The sequence below is a fragment of the Phoenix dactylifera genome, chromosome 12 (assembly GCF_009389715.1).
Source record: "Phoenix dactylifera cultivar Barhee BC4 chromosome 12, palm_55x_up_171113_PBpolish2nd_filt_p, whole genome shotgun sequence".
NCBI lineage: Eukaryota > Viridiplantae > Streptophyta > Magnoliopsida > Arecales > Arecaceae > Phoenix > Phoenix dactylifera.
The window spans coordinates 9,832,118-9,839,482 of record NC_052403.1 but is presented as its reverse complement, the minus strand read 5'-3'; the positions used below and the strand labels follow the sequence as shown (position 1 = coordinate 9,839,482).

The following is a 7,365-nucleotide window of genomic DNA, read 5'->3' as shown; positions in this document are numbered from 1 at the left end:
CACAATCGAGAACGAGAACCCAATGTTATGACCCTAAGATAATACCTACAACCGGCTAGGACTAGTCAACCTTCATGCATAATTTTTCCTGATAATGTAGGACATTTTGACATCAAATCCGGAGTAATCCAATTGCTGCCCAAGTTCCACGGGTTAGAGTCCGAGAGTCCGTATCTTCATTTAAAGGATTTTGAAGAATTGAGCATTACATTTAGAGTGCCAAATGTCACCGAGGATGTCCTCAAGTTGACATTGTTTCCTTTCTCTCTAAAGGATAAGGCCAAAACATGGCTAAACTCTTTGCGACCTAGATCAATAAGAAATTGGCAAGATATGCAGAGAGAATTTTTAAAGAAGTTCTTCCCCACACAAAGGACTAACTTTTTGAAAAGACATATCAGCAATTTCCAACAAAAAGATAATGAAACATTTTATGAATGTTGGGAAAGATTTAAAGACCTTCTTCTCTCATGCCCTCATCACGGATTCGAAACTTGGAGAACCATTAGCTTCTTTTATGAAGGTTTATCTCCACAGTTGAAACAATTTGTAGAGACCATGTGCAATGGTAGATTTTTAGAAAAACAACCTGATGAGGCATGGGAGTATTTGGATTCCCTTGCTGAGACTGCCCAACTTTGGGATAACGGGGATAGAAACAATAAGTCTTTGCCTAAGCCTACTAGCTCTGTATAGGGAGGCCTTTACAACCTTAGAACTGATGATGATCTTCATGCTAAAATGGCAGCCCTCACTAGGAAGGTAGAAGAAATTGAGCTTAGGAAGGTTGAACCTGTCAAGACTTTAGAGCTTAGAAACGAGTGTTGTGGTATCTGCGATATGTCGGGTCATACTACTACTGATTGTCCCACCATACCGGCATTCAAAGAAGTCTTGCACGATCAAGCAAATGCTATGAACTCCTACCAAAAGCCTTATAACGATCCATACTCGAATACCTATAACCCTGGTTGGAAGAATCATCCAAACTTTAGGTGGAGAAACGATCATCCTCAACAGTCACACCATTCAGCTCCTCCACCTGTACATCCTACTTATGCACCATCACCTTCTCAAAAGCCAAATATCGAGGATACCTTGCAATCCATACAAACTTTTCTACAAGGTCAAGCTAATATCAATGCTCAAAATACTCGAAATTTTGAAGACATAAGGAACCAATTGTCAATGTTGACTACCGTCCTAAGTACCCAAGAGAAGGGTAAGCTTCCAGCTCAACCCCAACCTAACCCACAAGTGCACGGTAGTAATAATATGGCTCCCTCTAGTTCGCATACAGTGTTAGGGATTCAACCCTACGATTGCGGAATATAAGAAATAGTAGGAGAAAAAGGACACGGCAAGAAACAATAACAAACGCACAAGACACCCAAGTTTATGTGGTTCGGAGTCCCTTGCTCCTACGTCCACAGCCGCACAGATCAATACTTCACTATATAATCAAAGAAAGTTACAGAGATTCAAGAGAAGAGAACAAACTCTCTTTCTTACAGCAAAACAATCTCTCTCAAGACGAGCAACGCGTCGTCTTCCTGATGCACACAAAGGATCTCCTTTTGGAAACTTCTCGTTGATGAGTTCTAGGGTTTCTCAAGGTTGCCACACACCTCTCGTGTCCCACAAGAAGTCTATATATACCTCCCAATCACTTACTTTGATTAGGGCTTCAAAAAACCTTGGCTTGAACCCGGTTCATAACTCAGCCTCGCGTGAAAATCGTGCTCGAGTCGACTCCCGCAATTCTGCGAGTCGACTCGGCCACAGTCCACAGAAAAAGCCTCTCTGTCTGCCTGTGGGAGTCGACTCCTGGAGTTCTCGAGTCGACTCCAACACTGGGGAGTCGACTCCTATGGATCTGGAGTCGACTCCAAGACTGTGCCAAGTCTGCCTGCGTGCCAGAGTCGACTCCAAGTCTGCTGGAGTCGACTCCGAACCTTGCTGAAATTTTTTTTCTTTGCTGATTCAACTCTGAATCTTTTCGACCTCTTTCCGGCTTGTCTTCCCTTGATCCTTCACCACCATAGTGCACATAGGGGTCTTGAAAGAAAAGGGAATGGATCAGGCTCCACAACCCAACAACTCTCCCACTTGGAGACTGATACATCCAATTGTGCATCTATCTGAAAAATAAACAAACTTCTATATCTTGATCTGTATTCTCTGTGCGGCACCTCCATTCAACTAGCTTTGGAGGCCAATTGAGGCCATGCATAGCCTCAATTTCTCTGTAGTGACTGTCTTAGTCAACATATCCGCTGAATTCTTTGCTCCTTGAATCTTCTCAAGTAACAAACTGCCATCTTCTAGCAACTTCCTGATGAAGTGATATCTCAGCTGTATGTGCTTCGTTCTCGCATGAAACATTGGGTTCTTAACTAAGTGAATAGCACTCTGACTGTCGCAGAATAGTACACTACAGTTCTGTTCTCTGCCCAGCTCTTTCAGAAGGTTTTGTAGCCAAATCATCTCCTTACTGGCTTCTGTAATGGCAACATATTCTGCCTCTGTTGTCGAAAGAGCAACGATCTTTTGCAATTGTGAGAACCAGCTCACTGCTGTTCCGCCTATGGTATAAACATACCCTGTGGTGCTTCTTCTAGTGTCAGTATCACCTCCCAGGTCTGCATCCACAAAACCTTGTAGTGTTTGACTGCCTTTTCTATAACACAAGCCTACATTTCTGGTACCTTTCAAATATCTTAGGATCCACTTGACAGCCTCCCAATGTTGTCTACCCGGATTGGCCATGTATCTGCTCACAGCTCCCACTGCATGTGCAATGTCGGGTCTCGTGCATATCATAGCATACATCAAGCTGCCTACAGCTGAAGCATATGGTACCCTTGACATCTTCTTCAGCTCCTCATCATCCTTGGGTGATTGCTCTTTTGAAAGTTTGAAATGGCTCGCTAAAGGTGTCTTCACAGAATCTGCATCTGTCATATTGAATCTATTCAACACCTTATCAATGTAGTTAGCTTGAGAAAGCTTCAGTGTTCCAGCCACCTTATCCCTTTCAATCCTCAGCCCAAGCATCTGTTTTGCTGCACCCATGTCTTTCATTGCAAACTTCCTTGATAGCTCTTTCTTCCATCTTTCAATCTCTTGTAGGTTCGGTCCGGCTATCAACATGTCGTCAACATACAAAAGTAAGATGATAAAACTGCCATCAAGTACCTTAAGATAACAGCAATGATCTTCTTGACATCTTACAAAACCATTGTTGATCATGAATCCATCGAACTTTTTGTACCACAACCTCGGGGCCTGTTTCAAACCATACAAACTTCTCTTCAGCTTGCATACAAGGTTCTCCTTGCTAGGGACTGCAAAGCCGATAGGTTGCTGCATGTAGATGTCTTCATCAATCTCTCTATGAAGAAATGCAGTCGTAACATCCAACTGCTCCAAATATAGATTTTCTGCTGCCACAATACTCAGAATCACTCTGATTGTTGAATATTTGACTACCGGAGAGAAAATCTCAGTGTAGTCAATACCTTCCTTCTGTTGGAAGCCTTTCACAACCAACCTTGCTTTGTACCTTTTGCTGCCATCATGTTCCTCTTTAACTTTGTAGACCCACTTGTTCTGTAAAGCCTTCTTGCCTTCTGGTAGTAAACAGAGTTCCCAAGTTTGATTTCTATCCAAGGACTTCATCTCGTCCTTCATGGCTAACTCCCACTTCACCGAATCTTCACTTTCCATGGCTTCTTCATAACACTCGGGTTCACCTCCATCTGTCAATAGCAGATAATGTAAAGAGGATGAATATCTATCCGGTTGTCTCGAGATTCTTGTTGATCTTCTCAGCTGTGGTATACTTGGTTGAGGTTGTGCCACAACAGTTTCTGAATTTTCAGGATTTTTCTGAAAACTTTTGGCAACATCTTCTTCTGTAATCTCTTGCAGCTCAACTTGCTGTTTTTCCTTGCTTTGCTCCCCTGCACTCTCAAGATCTGAAGTATTCTTGTCCTTATAGAGAACTCGCTCATTGAATATCACATCCTTGCTTCTGATGACCTTCTGGTTCTGTGCATCCCAGAACTTGTAACCAAAATCATCTGTACCATATCCAATGAAGAAACACTTTCTGGACTTTGCATCTAGCTTGTCCCTTTTCTCTGCATTAATGTGCACAAAGGAGACACACCCAAAGACCCTCAAGTGTGACAAATTTACTATTTTTCCTGTCCACTCTTCTTCAGGCAATTTGCAATCTAGGGAAACCGACGGGCCTCTGTTTATTAGATACGCTGCGGTGTTGACTGCCTCAGCCCAAAACATCTTGGGCAAACCAGCATGGATCCTCATACTATTGGCTCTCTCGTTCAGGGTTCTGTTCATTCGCTCAGCCACCCCATTTTGCTGCGGTGTGCTCGGTATTGTCTTCTCCATTCGGATTCCATTCACTGCGCAGAATTCCTTGAACTCACTGCTGTCATACTCACCGCCATTGTCAGACCTTAGTCGTTTTATCTTTGCACCAGATTCATTCTCCACCAGACTTTTCCACTTTTTGAAGGTGACAAATACCTCTGATTTGTGCTTCATGAAATAAATCCAAACCTTTCTGGTAGAGTCGTCAATGAACGTGACATAATAGTGTGAGCCTCCAAGAGATGCAACCGGTGAAGGCCCCCACACATCTGTGTGTACAAGCTCTAGCTTTTCTGTCTTCGGTGTTCTTCCACCCTTTGAGAAACTAACCTTTTTCTGCTTCCCAAATATGCAGTCTTCACAGAGACCTACATCAACAGTTTTCAGATCTGCTAGCTTGTTCTTCTTCACCATCATCTTCATACCTTTCTCACTCATATGTCCAAGTCTGCGATGCCAAAGACAACTATCTGCACCTGTTTCTGTTAATGCCACCGTATCCTTGGTGTCATTGGTCATGTAGAGAGTCCCCAACTTGTTCCCACGTGCTATCACCATAGCTCCTTTGGTGATTTTCCATGAACCACCTACGAAGGTAGTAACATACCCTTCGCTGTCAAGCTGCCCAACAGAAATCAAGTTTCTCTTCAAGCCTGGGATATGCCTCACATTCTTCAGTTTCCACACTGACTGATTCATCATCTTGATATGAACTTCACCTGTCCCCACAATATCTAAAGGCTCATCATCAGCGAGATAAACCTTTCCGAAGTCTCCTGCAGTGTAGTTTAGCATACACTCCTTCCGTGAGGTGGAATGAAACGAAGCTCCAGAGTCTAGTATCCACGATTCCATAGGGCTGTCCACGCTGAGAATCAAAGCATCGTTGGCTTCATCTGTGGTTGCATTCACGGACACCTCGTTCTGCCCCTTGCTTGGATTCTTCTTTCTAAGCCAACAATTCTTCCTCGTGTGGCCCATCTTGCCACAATGCCAGCAGCCATCGCCTTTCGATCTAGACTTGCTCCTCCTCTTAGACTTCGATCTGCCACGGTTTTCACTGCGTTGCACAGTTCTTCCTCTGCCTTCAGATGTGTTCAAAATCGAACCAGATTTCACACCAGACTCCCTCCTTCTGATATCTTCACTGAGTATCAGATTTCGGACCTCCTCAAACTTCAGTTTGTTTGAGCCGCAGGAACTGCTTACAGCTGTCACCGTTGCACCCCAACTTTCTGGCAAGGAGGATAGAAGAATTAGGGCACGAACTTCATCTTCAAAACTGATTTCCACCGAACTCAACTGGCTCGTAATCAGATTGAACTCATTGATGTGATCAGTAACAGAGGAACCTTCACTCATCTTCAGATTGAATAAACGGCGCATCAGGTACACCTTGTTGGAGGCCGAGGGTTTTTCATACATATTCGACAATGCTCTCAGCAAACCTGCTGTTGTCTTCTCTTCCAAAACGTTGAACGCAACGTTTCGAGCCAACGTCAAGCGAACAACTCCCAAAGCCTGACGATCCATTAAATCCCAGTCGGCCTGTGACATATCTGTCGGTTTCATACCTTCAAGAGGTAGATGAAGTTTCTTCTGATATAAATAATCTTCGATCTGCATCTTCCAGAAACCAAAGTCTTTGCCGTCAAATCTGTCAATCTTGACCTTGCCTTCTTCAGCCGCCATTGCTCCCACTTTTTCCTTTGAACCAGATGGCTCTGATACCAGTTGTTAGGGATTCAACCCTACGATTGCGGAATATAAGAAATAGTAGGAGAAAAAGGACACGGCAAGAAACAATAACAAACGCACAAGACACCCAAGTTTATGTGGTTCGGAGTCCCTTGCTCCTACGTCCACAGCCGCACAGATCAATACTTCACTATATAATCAAAGAAAGTTACAGAGATTCAAGAGAAGAGAACAAACTCTCTTTCTTACAGCAAAACAATCTCTCTCAAGACGAGCAACGCGTCGTCTTCCTGATGCACACAAAGGATCTCCTTTTGGAAACTTCTCGTTGATGAGTTCTAGGGTTTCTCAAGGTTGCCACACACCTCTCGTGTCCCACAAGAAGTCTATATATACCTCCCAATCACTTACTTTGATTAGGGCTTCAAAAAACCTTGGCTTGAACCCGGTTCATAACTCAGCCTCGCGTGAAAATCGTGCTCGAGTCGACTCCCGCAATTCTGCGAGTCGACTCGGCCACAGTCCACAGAAAAAGCCTCTCTGTCTGCCTGTGGGAGTCGACTCCTGGAGTTCTCGAGTCGACTCCAACACTGGGGAGTCGACTCCTATGGATCTGGAGTCGACTCCAAGACTGTGCCAAGTCTGCCTGCGTGCCAGAGTCGACTCCAAGTCTGCTGGAGTCGACTCCGAACCTTGCTGAAATTTTTTTTCTTTGCTGATTCAACTCTGAATCTTTTCGAACTCTTTCCGGCTTGTCTTCCCTTGATCCTCCACCACCATAGTGCACATAGGGGTCTTGAAAGAAAAGGGAATGGATCAGGCTCCACAACCCAACATACAGAACATGCAAAAAGCATCATGACTTTGCGTAATGAGAAAGTCATTGATCAAACCGTCCCATCGAGACCGCAGGTCACTTCTAATTCTGATGCTCCCAAAGTCGATGAAAGGGACAAAGAAGAAGTTGAGGTCCCAACTTCTACCAAGAAAGTTGAATGTCCTTTTCCTCCACCTTTTCCACAACGGTTAAAGCCGTTGCAAAAGCTCGAACCTAATTCTGAAATTCTTGAGCTTTTTAAACAAGTAAAGACCAACATACCTCTTCTTGATGCAATCAAACAAGTACCCTCATATGCCAAATTTTTGAAGGACTTGTGTACTGTCAAACGCCGATTAAATGTTAAGAAGAAGGCATTTTTAACTGAAATGTGAGTGCTATTTGCAGCACAACATTCTCCCTAAATTTAAAGATCCAGGTTGCCCAAC

At 43.8% G+C, this 7,365-nt stretch overlaps 1 non-coding gene across 1 annotated transcript; it reads right to left on the bottom strand.

Moving 5' to 3' along the window:
* Nucleotides 1-379: 379 nt before the first annotated feature.
* On the bottom strand, nucleotides 380-488 carry LOC120112813. Its single transcript, XR_005514445.1, has one exon. It is a non-coding gene; the product is annotated as a small nucleolar RNA R71 (small nucleolar RNA).
* Between the last annotated feature and the right edge of the window lie 6,877 nt (nucleotides 489-7,365).